Consider the following 14159-nt stretch of genomic DNA (forward strand, 5'->3'; position numbering starts at 1 on the left):
TATACCAGCATGATATCTAGACAGCACCAACCAACCATCGAACCTTATCTGGACATTGGCACAATACTACACAAAAACCCCATATTCCTTTCCCCGACAAGGAATGATCAAAATGTTTGGTCAGCTTGCTGAGCTTTTTCTTCTTATATATCAAGTTTGACAGGCTGCAATTAATGATTATGAAATTATAAAATGGCGGTGCATAATAACAAGCTTAAAATGTAAATTGTTCTTGATTAACTACATCAATTTTTACTAATCACATTCTATTTTAAAAATTGAAAACTGATCTACTCTGTTCAAAGTATGATTTAAAGAGTATGATGATCCCAACGGGGTGTATATAATGAGTTTGAATTTTGATACGCACTAAATGTATGAGGCATTTTGAAATATTGAACAAAATTTGATTTAATAACACTTACGTTATATATATCCTCATGACGCAGGAATCTTTTCTAAAAATACATCACTGTTTAGAGATGTGTTTATTTTCTTAGGTGGAATTTTGAAATAAAGGACATGTCATAAATCTTTTGGGCTATGTATTTTTTACATTCCCCATGGAAATTGCATGGTCATTTTCTTTGAGAAATACGGAATAATCTATGAAAATATATAGCAATCTGCAATTCTAAAAGAACTGCATTTATCGGCCATTTCCAAATGAAATTACTTTTTCACTTTCCAAACATAGAAATTTTCCTTAGAAAATACATTGTAATTGTCATGCAGTTTTCTTTGGAAATAAATTTCCCTTCCAAAATAAGTGCCATTGTCCATAGAAAATATATTGCCTGCCTTGCAAAATAAATATCCATTTTTCTATCTAAATACAAAGTGATTTTCCTTCCAAAAAACAGAGTCATTCTCCTTTCTTAACAATTTTCCTTGAGAGTTGAATAGTTCTTTTCCTTTGAAAATACAGAGTCATTTTCCTAGTCCTTTTATTTGAAAAATACTTTGTCATTTTCCTTTCCAAAGATGTAGTGCCACTAGTTCTTAACACAATTCACATATTCAGAAATTTGACGTCATTTGGCTCAAACCCAAACCCCTTTTTAACGCTAAAATATGTGAGTGTGTATAATTTACCAATTTAGAACATTTAGTAACGCGTTAATGATCTACTATACCATTTCTGGAATGCTATTTATCAAACATTAATTAATTTGCATTGTCAAAGAAAGCAGCAAATTAATTCATTTTTCCTTGTCATTATTTATGTCGATGGAATCTTTTAAGAAAAATCTTTTTACCAGAAAAAAGTATAAGGGTTCGGAGAATAACTGTGTCCGAAATAATTTGAATTTTTACTAAATTCTTTTTCCATTATTATAAAGATGAAAAGCAAACTTAAACTTTGGTTCATAACTTTTTAAATTTGGTTCATTGGTTCTCAAGTTATAAGCTTTTGAAGTCAAAATTCACTTTTGAAAAATGTAAAAAATCATCAAAAAATGGGGTATCAAATTGATTGAACAATACAGCACCTTAACAAAACACTCTCAATGTTCAAGCTTAGATTAGAACTTTTTCCGTTTGAGACAGACCTGAATTAGACCGCTTATACCTCCCCGCTTACCCACTGGAAAAATTCACAACAACATCAGCGCTATTTAGATAACGAAATTTAAGTTTTGTATTTATTTTTGTTTTGTATAGCTGTGTATTTTTAAAGGAAATTTCCCGTGTATTTCCTCATTTACTTTTCCCTTTTGCAAGAAAACTTGTCATATATACTAAGGGTATTCCCAAGGAATATATAATGCCTTTTATTCCCAATGAAAATATTGAAATATATTTCATGGAATTGCCAATGTATTATCCAAGGAAATCAGCTATGTATTTCACTGATGATGTCAAGGATTTTCTAATATGTATTTTCCAAGGAAATTTCCCATACTCCTCTCAAGGAATATAGCTATGTACTGTATTTTACAAGGAAGATAAATTTACATATGAAGTAGAACTACATAACTATGTAACTAAATCAAACATAAAGTCAAAACATAAAAGACATTTTCTTTAAACGATATTTCGATAGATCAAGCTCCGATCTTTTTATCAAATTATGAGTAACTTTGTATTTTTCAAGGAAAATAGCTATGTATTTTTCAAGGAAAATAGCTTTGTATTTTCAAATAATTTCTTGTATTCCTCAAGGAAAAAATGACTATGTGTATTTCCCAAGGAATATTGCTTTTAACTTTGTTATAAATGTTTCATTCTAAGATAAAGACTAGCCGCTTCATCACAAACCAATCAGACGCCAGTCACAGCATTCTTAATAAGCACTCAAAAAGCGAACTGAAATTGTCGAAGTGCATTCTCCAAAAACTAGAAAATTCTTTATTATTTATATAAAGCACACCTACGCATAGATAAACACGTATCAAAGTGAACAACCAAACAGTGACGTCTGAGTGTAGGTAACTGAATGCGCTATTGGAACTCGATTATATGTTAAAGTGAGAGGAAGACACTGAGTTGATTTTATAATGGCTTTTTATGACTTCATTTCAGTGGGATCTAACTTCTTCAGAGTGCGTTGCTGAATACTAACAGATGAAAGGTGGTCCGCTTTAAAATAAAAGCTTAGTTTGCGAGAAAATAAATATTTGTCAATTAGAAAGACATAATATGGTGTTTATTTACCAACTCCTCTGCTAAAATATGCATTTAGTTTTTGCGGATTATGCTTGATAATTACTGTGGTGTAACGTGGGGACCATCAATACTATGATATTGCTCAACTAGAGTGTTAAAGTACCTTGGTATATTGACTAGCTGTGTGAGTAATCTAATATAAATTTACCGAGCTTTAAATAAACTAAGCTAGGTTGATCAAGCGTCGAATAGAACTCATTAAATCAGAGTACTCGTTTATTTTATAAGAACAGATTATATAAGAACGTAAGGCTTCGCTGGCAAAAATCTTAAGAACAAGTTAAGAACATTTTAAGGCTTTGTAAAAACACTCATGTCTTAGGAAAATGGTCAAAAATATTCACAAAATGGTCAAAATAAGAACATGTTAAGAACACTTCTAGGCTTAAAACTCTAAAATTTAAGAACATCTGAAGGCTTCAAAAATTTTGGATGTTCCTATAAAAAATGTGTAGTACACCGTCATTTTATTACCAGGATTAGTGGACTACAAACTAAAAGCATAATCTGACAAATGTCGTATAATACAAGCCTGCAAATGTTATGATATTTTGCAACCAATCAAAAGGGAACTACGCAAATCTTAGATACTCTCATATTCTTTAAAATAGTCCAACATTAATCTTAGGCGATGCCAATTTAATTTGTTCTTTTACGAGCCAAACTACCCAAAAATGAGGGGTCAGTCGTTCGGTCGGCTCAAAAAAATAAAGATAAAAGTAAAATTTAAAATTTCCTATAAAGGCAGCAAAGACTACTACATCTTGACGAAAATGCGAAATAGAAAATAAAAAGACACAAAAAGCTCGAATTATCATGGTTAGATTGAAAAATTTATCATGAAAGTCTCCAAACCTTGGAAACACTAGCAAAATTTTGAAAATTTGGGAGTCTGTAAAGCAATAAAGATAACAATGAACTACCAAAACCAATTTTATTTTTATTTCGATTTTTGGAATTTCAGGGTCGGTCGGGCCTGTAAAGCAACTGACCAAATTCGTCTCGCCTTATCTTAAAAATACTATTAAACTAAGATGAAACATTCCTACCTTAGAAACAAACAAATCAAACGCCTCAAGCCACTATAATTATCAAAAAATGATACCTCTATAAAGAAAACTATATACCTTTCCTTGTGTCAACATACTCGGGATGTCAAGCAAGAAAAACCAACATTTAAGTGGCCTATTGAAATAGTTTATATCCTACCTTTTTATAGGAAAAAGGAAACCATAATTGTCGTCATAATAAAATCTGTTTTGAATTTATAATCTACTACTTTCAGCCCTTTGACACTAAATAAAGCTTTAACTTTCTCGATTGGGGAGCTCGTAAAGATGCTGAAGAGCAAAGTACCACAACTTTAATCTCAATATCGCTAGCTTCATCCATTAAAATTCTTTTAAAATTGACTGTACACTCTTTTTTATAAAAACTAGTAACTTTTTACTTAGGCTGTACTGTTCTTATTTCTAGCACTTCGCGCCTGAAATTGCTGTTTTCCTGTTTTTTATTTATAGTATAAATTAAGGTATTTTAGGCACTCTAAAACCAATTTTTACTACTTTGACCCTTAGGTTACTTGAAACTTCATGGCTCAGCATTGTTCTTGAATTGTTCCTTATTTTTCAGCGATTTTAAGGATCTTTATTCCTATAAAAAAATGTTCTAATAAAAAAGTGTAATGCTCCATCCTCGTAATATCAAATTACTGATTCAAACTCGAACCCAGTCCCTTAGTTTGCTTGTGCACTGGGTCTGGGTACGAGATCGATTACCGATCAACTTTTAATCTAAAGCATATTTGCCCCCAATTAATCAACTGGAATCCAAAGGGTTAAGTTTTTTACATTGTGGAAATATGGTGTACAAAACTTTATGTTCTGCTCTAGGTTACGTTAGTGGATTGCTAGATAAGGTGTTGGGGTTTCGCGCATCGCCATAGAATCATATTAATATATTCTTATAAAAACGTGAAATGATTGTCGAGGCTCTCAAATTACGAACATTGTAATTGATCCATGATATGTCGAAACGATGTGAAGCAATCAGAGACAGTGTATAATGGTTGTGTTTAGATTACGGTCTCTATTTTTAGACACTCATAGGGCACTCATATAAACACAGCCCATTCACCGGTTTGCAAATACTGTATTATGGCTAAATTTTCTCATTCTTGGCAAAACACTCAGATGTCCTAGATCAATCAGCTGTTACCTTTCAAGCTTGTCCCAATTTTACTTTCGCCATATTGCCAAAGACATCGGACTACTTTTTTCGATTCGACATTTGTGATAAAGAAAAAAGAGCTTTAGATGATATTCATCTTCCTGTTTTTCTTACGTTTTTCTTGTTGTTTTTGGGAGGGGGGCGAGAAATTACTGACTTAAGGAATTATCCGGCACTCGGCTCAAAAATTTTCATCCGACTCGAAAGTCTGGAAATTTTTCGACATCTGGAAGGTTTAAAGAATACGGAGTTTTTCCAGATCGCGTCAAGGATATTACAATGGAATGCCTGAATCCCAGCACTTGTTTTCGGGGATTGTCAGGTTGTTGCATGCAGCACGTCAAAGGCCGACTATGATAAATTGGTCTGCTCATTTAGAGCTTGGGCGGCCGCCAATCCGCCATTGGAGTATCAGATAAGAAATAATTAACCTCTCGCAAAATTCATGCTGAAGTTAAAATCGTCGAGATTGAAATTCATAGGGCTAGAGTGAAATTAACCTTCAACCTTCAATAGTGAATCCTTAGATTTGACGCTACATTTAGATCGGATCGCACGGATCAAATTAAGCGCTTTCTTTGTTTTCTAGACAAAAAGCATATTAGTAGGGGGAAATTTGTAAAATCGCTCGATTTTTTAGTCAAAGCACTTGTTATACATTTTTGGAAAGTACAACTATAGTCCGAATTTCAATGTTTCCAATTTTCTTTCGGACACTTTGGTGTGATTTTCGGACAAATATGACGGTCTCAGGCAAAAATCATAGGGACAAAAATTAATGAAAATTTTAGCTTGAGAAAACGGAGACCTGTTTTATATTTTTGGAAAGCTCTCAAAAAATTAAGATTAGAGATTGCAAGTATAGGTGATTTCTGTACCTAACTTGAGATATTAACCCTTAAAAACAGTGTTTTTCAGCCAGAAAACAGCTATTTTGTACAGTTGTTGCGCTATTTGAAGCCCAAGTATGATGTCTGTAAGCTTTGTTACACCGAATATTTTAATTATGCTGAATGAGGTGCAATGCCGGACAAAAGGTTGTAGACAAATGAAATTTCAGTGAAAAATGATGAGAAATAGAGCAAAATGACTCTTCAATGAGCTTTGAATGGGTTTGGAAAGCACCCAGAGCCTCTTGGGAACTTGTTTTTGATCGATATTGCGAATTATTTTGCACATACTGCAGAAGTCTACAAACCTTTTTTCCAGCATTGTGCCTTTAGTATGAATAGATAGAACTTGTCAGTAGAAAATAATTGGGAAGGCCAGTTTTAGAGATATGAATCTAATCAATTATTCTATTGTCTTTATGCTGACAAAATGACTGATTTCGACAGAAATAACAATCTGATGATGAAATACAAAGCTTCTCAAACCAATTTCTAAAAGTTTTGTGAAATTGACACCATAATTAAGCTGAATGAGGTGCAATGCCGGACAAAAGGTTGTAGACAAATGAAATTTCAGTGAAAAATGATGAGAAATAGAGCAAAATGACTCTTCAATGAGCTTTGAATGGGTTTGGAAAGCACCCAGAGCCTCTTGGGAACTTGTTTTTGATCGATATTGCGAATTATTTTGCACATACTGCAGAAGTCTACAAACCTTTTGTCCAGCATTGTGCCTTTAGTATGAATAGATAGAACTTGTCAGTAGGAAATAATTGGGAAGGCCAGTTTTAGAGATATGAATCTAATCAATTATTCTATTGTCTTTATGCTGACAAAATGACTGATTTCGACAGAAATAACAATCTGATGATGAAATACAAAGCTTCTCAAACCAATTTCTAAAAGTTTTGTGAAATTGACACCATAATTAAGCTCCAAGAGCATCGAAATGGTCGTTTTAAGAGCCCCCCCAGCGGCACCCTTAATCACGCCATCACGCAAAACTCCATCACGCATCACGAAAATCGCCAAAATTTGTAATCACGCAAAAAATAGCGAAAAATAGCCCAAATCACGCATCACGCCTCAAATTTTTGCCCTATCACGCATCACGCCAAACTCTTGATCACGCCATCACGCCAAAAAAAAATCTCCAATCACGCCATCACGCAAGAAAAAAGTCCCAATCACGCCATCACGTAAACCGCTGGGGGCCTCTTTTAAGCATTTGGCACGTGGCGCTCTAGATAGATGAGGCAGGGGTGAGCTCACTCTTCAATATGATATATTCAAATGATAAGAGAGACACTCTACGTTGGAGAAAAGGAAAAAACTCGATAGCCCAAATTTATCTGGTCGCTGGTCATGGTCGCCGGTCGTGGTCGCCATTTCTGGTCGATGTTTAGAAACTCCCCAGGAACTAGACTGGCACGCCAGTCGGGCTGGAACGGTATCACGCGGGAAAAGTGAGCGTAGGAGTTAGGTAAGCGTAGGAAGAAATTTTGTCGGCGGCAAGGGCTGAAAGCAGCCTCTCACCAACTTTTGCTCGTTCTCCTACGCAGCCCCTATTCTAGCAAACGCCCGCCGCCTTTAGTTTCCCGCCCTGGACATGATTAATTAACAGACTAGTTTGCTAGTCTACCCAGGAACCGGCTGCCGCATTAAATTAAACAATGAAAGTCATGATTAGGCGCTTACAGACTGGTATGGACTGAACATTGAGTTTAAAGCCCGAAGGGCTAGAGTTCAATCTCTAACCTTTCTCAGGCAAGAAAAAGTGAAGCCTTAAAAAATGCGGTGCATTTTTGACGACAGATTGAATCTAGCAATTCCTTTGTTTACGATTGATATTTTTTTTCGAAATTTAGCGGTAAATTTTAGTTTCAATCTGTCATTTGTGTAAAAACCAGGCGAGCCGCTCAAGGCCGCGCAACTTTGGTAGGATTTGTTGGCTTCGAATCCTACCAAGGAGATTGACTTCTAGCCCTTCGGGCTTATACTTCATTGGGACTGAAGCACGGAAACCTCTATTTTCCTGGGCCGGGCCCTTATCGCGTAGTGAACGCAATTCATACAAGGTGGCTTTATCTACCAATATCTGAGCACTATATTATCGCTTGTGGTATTTGAATTCGTAGCATGAAATTCTTATATGTCATTTCTCTCTTCGGGAGATTCAAGGATTCTGATTCGTAATTACGATAAGTAGAAAGATATTGACTTCGAACCAAAAGTATATATCTCCATATATCTCAATTTCGACTAGTTCCGACTACTATCGATGTTTTTGGATTAATTCTTCAAAACACCAAATCTTAAAAGCTAACATGTCAAGGAACAATTTTTTACAAAATTTTGATAAAATGAGCGTGGCCTAATTCCCCATTTTTTAGTTCAGTTTCAAAGAACTGACAAGTTCGCAATGTATGGGCAAACGAAACGTCGGTATTTTCAATAAACAATGCAGAAGTCAAGAAAGACACGTTTTCAACTTGTTTTTAAAACCGAAAAAAGATAAATCCATAAATCCATGCTTTACCCCAATGGTCATTTATCTCAACTCCAATAATTTTGACATGCAAAATCACAAAAAATATTTCAACAGTCAGCTGTGTTTTTTTCGGTTTTTTTGAAAGTAAAAATTTAAAAGTAAAATATGTTCTTAAAAACTACATTTCAGCATCCTTATTTAAAAATAATATCAAATTAAGATTCATAAAATTGCAAAATATTACAGTAGTTTTAAGTGGTATTTGAGTAAACTTAGTTGCGTAGGCTTTCATTCAGCATTGCTGGGAGCAATTGCTTTCGTCTTTCTGTGACTCTTGTAAGAGAACAAGAACCCGTAGCGGCGTGAAGGCCCAGCTGACGTGGCAATAACCAAATGTCGTTTGTATTGGGTACCTTAAGAGAACCAATGTTTGCGGAATCGTATTTTTGCAATTTTAGGGTTTGAAAGAAAACATTGTGTCTTAGAATCCTAATGCACATTTTCGGCTGAGATTGAAATACGGAACATTCAAAAAGTTTAAAAAGTTCGAAAATTGGCTTAATGAAAAAAAGAGAAAAGAAACCAGCTGCGCTGGAAGGTCAGCAATGATAAATGATACGCAATATATGTATATAATAGATTTACTTTATGTTTTTGTTACTAGTATGAAAGAAAAAATCGGTTTAAATAAATTCACAAACTTCAAATGTCAAATGTTGACCGTCAAAGTTCAGAAATATCGATTTAACGCGTAGCATCATGAAAAACATTCCAAACTTATTCAAATTTACACATGAGCTGCGTTTTAGTATTCTTTAATGAGTTACAACATAAGTTTTACTTGGGAAAATTCTCTGTCAGGTTCGAAAAATCCAGTCACCGACCGTTTAGAGCGATAAATCCAAAATTAACCATTTTCACGGGTAGCATCATGAAAAATATTCCAAACTTATTCAAATTTAAACATGAGCTGTATTTTAGTATCCTTTGAGTTACAACATAAGTTTACTTGGGAAAATTCTCTGTCAGGTTTGACAAATCCAACCACCGACCGTTTTTAGTTTAGAACGATAAATCCAAAATTGACCATTTTCACGGGTAGCATCATGAAAAACATTCCAAACTTATTCAAATTTACACATGAGCTGCATTTTAGTATCCTCTAATGAGTTACAGCATAAGTTTACTTGAAAAAATTCTCTGTCAGGTTTGAAAAATCCACCACCGACCGTTTAGAGCGATAGAGATCCAAAATTGATCATTTTCACGGGTAGCATCATGAAAAATATTCCAAACTTATTCAAATTTACACATGAGCTGCATTTTAGTATCCTTTAATGAGTTACAACATAAGTTTACTTGGAAAAATTCTCTGTCAGGTTTGAAAAATCCAGCCACCGACCGTTTAGAGCGATAAATCCAAAATTAACCATTTTCACGGGTAGCATCATGAAAAATATTCCAAACTTATTCAAATTTACACATGAGCTGCATTTTAGTATCCTCTAATGAGTTACAGCATAAGTTTACTTGAAATAATTATGTGTCGAGTTTGAAAATCATACCACGTCCCACCACTGACCACCAATCGCCAAACGAGACAGATCCAGAAATAACCATTTTCACGCGTAGCATCATGGAAAAAGTTCCAATCTTGTTCCAATTTACACATGGGCTCCATTTGCCATTTTAGTGTCCATTACCAGATTCCAGAATCAGTTTACTTGAAATAATTATGTGTCGAGTTTGAAAATCATACCACGTCCCACCAGCCCACCACTGACCACCGCGGTTTTGTTAACACTAACAGCCTGAACAGCGACAGATCCAGAAGTGACTGTTTTCTTATGTAGCATCAAGAAAAAAGTTCCAATCTTATTCAATTTTACACATCAGCTGCATTTCAGTTTATTGGCCCAGCGATAGCATATGGGCCTTTCATTAGCCCTTTGCTGTTACGCTAGGGTCTCCCCTGTGTTCGCGCATCACACGGGTTTTATGGTTTACAGGCTAAAAGCTTCCATATATTCAACATGAACCCGACTGGATGTATTCGTGTTTAAATGAACTATATAATATGTTATATTATACTACGGTGTTTGCAAATTGTATATTATACTACTGCATTATACATTATGTTGTTCTATTATTATTCTGTTATTATGTAATGTTAGATATAATACAGTCAGGAGTACATTCAACATGAACCCGACTAGATGTATTTGACTGGAAAGGATAACGAAAAGATAAGACAGGAATTCCAATTTAATTCCTGTAATTCCAAGGAAGTTAATCAAAAGATGGCTGATGCCTGCATCCAAAAAACAACAAACTTACGTTGAAGCTTGGTTACTTCATTCATGCCAACATGACACAACTATTTGATTCATATTAAGATTTGCTCGAAGTATTAAGCGAACAATCAATAACTAACAACTTTTTTACCAGAAAAACAAGACAAATCAATATGAAATGGTTGGTGACAATGGTGTTTTGAATCATGCTGGCGGATGATTATGATCTTCATGCAAGTTTTTACTACCATTGTTTACATTGATGTTATTCAACATTATTGTGCCATGCCAACATGATGCATGAAACACCGTGAAACTTATTGAACTTTTATATGAGTATGACAATCTGATTATCATATCAGCTTTGGGTAGAATTTTATCACAGATGTATATATGTATTGTATGAATTCCTTATTGATATACAGTTAAACAAAATTGATATATGGCAAAAACAAAACAGAGCAAACGTTGGATTGGTCAGGTCACGCTATAAAAGTCAAACTTTCAAGTCAATATCATTATCATATCCAATCAAACAGAATGGACAATCAAATTGAATTGCAAATTTCCTGAAGAAACTCTATATAGATTTGATTGCACTTTTGGTATCATTTGAAGGTCTAAAGGTCCAGGCAAATGGAATGCTTAAAAACGACCAAAGATATTTGAGATATGTGACCCTCCATGTAGCGATTCGTTCGATTACCGATAACTTTACAGATTTTACAGCTAACAGTCATTGTTTACCAATATCTAGATTGGTTTAGGCCACAATCACAAATAACTTGTGTTTGTCGTCCGACCGACTGATAATTTCTCTTAATTTTCCGATTATTTTGAGTCAGGAAGTCGCAAAATTGTCTGAATTTTTTTAACTATTCCATCCTTTGCTTCACCTGCCATCTTTACTTCAATCGTACATTTCATTGTTTTATGGGAAAATTCTTTTTCAAAATATAACGGAGATATTCAGGTCGGGAAAAAATTCCGGGGAAATAGCCTATTTGTTGGTGCATGTTGATCTAGGTGGGTGTCTTCAAATTAGTTTTTAACGTTGGCTCGGTTCAAATTTTTTCATCTATGGCTCAAAATTTTGGTAATTTCTCATAAAAATGTTAATTTCATTAAAAAGCGCCAGTTTATTTTTTCATGAATCCTATTAGAAGTTTTGTGATGCATTTTTTTGCTTCCGAGTCAAGTAACCGATATAGTGCAATGGCAGCATTAATCTTTGATACGCATTTCGGTGGGATGCTAATGCGACTAACTGTTTGTGGGAAATCTTTTGACTACCTTTGCTTAATACAGTATACTATTAATTGAAATCTTAAACAAAATTAGAATGCCATACTGTTTTTGTGAATTTTGTCCAAATTGTCAACATTGAAATTTCTCAGTATATAAATATGAGATCATCGTCTAATAAATGTTGGCTATTTTCAACAATTAAAACAATATGATTAAGATTTAATGAAAAATTAAAGGATTGTTTATTAGGGTGCGTTTTGTAACTTTAATTAAATTTTTATAATTTTTTGAAGCGTAGTTTATGCAGCTGTATATATGTAGTATTATTTTTTTTTAATTGTCGGTTACCTATGAGTTCCCTTGTTAAAGATCTACTATGAGATTTAAACTCCAAACACCCTCATACAAATAATTATCTCTTCAAAGGAAAAACATTATTTTAGTTTATTTCCCTGTGTATACCAACCTAGCGAAATAATTGAACCCCTTTTATAAGTGCCTAATCAATTAGTTCAAATTTAAACCTCTATATATAAGGTAGTTGTAACAGGAAAAATAGTACAAAAAGCGTCCAATATCAGATTCAGACATAAAGAAAATGTACCTCGCAATTACGTAAATTAAACACAGTCAGATAAAAAATTCACAAGCGTATTTCGCATAAGCGTAAGACAATCGCTGGGCCTTCACGCCGCTAAGGCGTCTTGTTTATTTCTATATCAGAAAAGCCATTATTTCCTAAAAATTTATAAAGTCTTTTTGAAAACAAGAAAAAATTAAAAATGAAAGTGATTTAAGGTAGAATTTTTACTCATAAAACTTGAGCAAAGACTATAAGATATGGCAGAATGTTGAAAAAGGTTTATAAAGAAAAACAATTACAAAATTTCTTTGGTTTGAAAGTCTCTTGACCACTAAAGTAAAGAAAATGTTCAAGAAAGTATGAATTAACCTCCTCACAGGTACCTCCTCGCTTCGACCGCCATCTTGTTTTGTTTTGAAAATTGTTTTGAAAGAGCGCGGAATCAGAAAATATATCTTTTATAGCCAGTATCCGTCTTTAGCAAGCTTTTCCATCTCCAGACGGCAAAATTAAAATGTGTGGTACTGGTTTTAAGCGCCGTTTCTGCCTAAAGTGACACACGGACGGACAGACAGAAAATTGCAAATGAAAGGCCTACGCTTAGAGCTGGGCCAATAAGAGAAGAACTTTAAACGCATTTATTAAACAGTTTCAGACCCCAGGGGGATTTGGATTTGAAAAAAAGCTTTGAACTTTAAGCTTTCATCAATTTCCTTAGAGGTTTACCTTTTAAGACCGATCTGAAAACTACTTCTAAACCGTATGCGCAGACAAAGATTTGGATCTCAAAATTGGACCCTTGCAGTGCAGAGAGTTTAGCCAATTTTGAGAAAATTTCTAAATACGATCCCTTGCAGTGCACTTTCAAGCGTGAAATACTCCCCCATTAAGGGTTGTGCCTATATTAACTAGCCTTGAGTGCCCTCGGGCTTAAGAGAGGGTTTTGCTCGGAAAAGGAGTCTCGCAAGTGTTCATAAATATCGTACTTGTAAAATGTTATAAATTGAAATCTAAAATCTAAAGTTCTACTTGCGGTCCCAAAGACTGTAGCACAACCCTTTATAAGGGGAGTTTTTTCAGACTTGCACGTTGTAGGGAGTCGTAATTTACGCAATTCCCTGTTTAATTATATGGTTGATTACATTTAGCTTAGATTTGTAAAGGACGAGCGGGGCGATAAATCCGTAATAGCCCCGCTTTTTTGTAATCGCCCTGATGTAAACAAAAATTTCTATTGATTGAAAGAAAAGTATCGTACGATATTTTGATTGGTTAACAAAATATCGTACGAAGTTTTTAACCAATCAAAATAAGAGTGTCAGTCGAAGGTTTTTTTTATAGTTTCGAAGTTTTTATAAGTTTCGAAAAGAATAGCGATTGAGTGTTCTTCAATTCTTTTTTTGACCATATAATTAACGCGGAATAACCCCGGGGGGGGGGCAGCTGGGCAAAAGGACCGACGGGTATGTGCGGGTCCTAAGGGTACCTTTTCCAATATGTTTAAAATGCACTGTAAGGGTCGGAAAAACTAGAGATGCACTGTAAGGGTAGAAATTTCAGAAAATTCTTGAAAAACCTAGATATTTTGACCAAAAATGCTAAAATTTTGACCATTTTTTGCACGAAAGGGATCGAAAACTTGGGGGAAAATGCACTCTAAGGGTATGATTTTCACAGATTTTTGCTGCACTGTAAGGGTGCAATTTTAAAAGCCAATTTTTGGCCCGCACATACCGTCAATCCGCAAACCCAGT

The sequence above is a fragment of the Clytia hemisphaerica genome, unplaced genomic scaffold (assembly GCF_902728285.1).
Source record: "Clytia hemisphaerica strain Z4C2 unplaced genomic scaffold, Clytia hemisphaerica genome assembly, whole genome shotgun sequence".
Taxonomy (NCBI): domain Eukaryota; kingdom Metazoa; phylum Cnidaria; class Hydrozoa; order Leptothecata; family Clytiidae; genus Clytia; species Clytia hemisphaerica.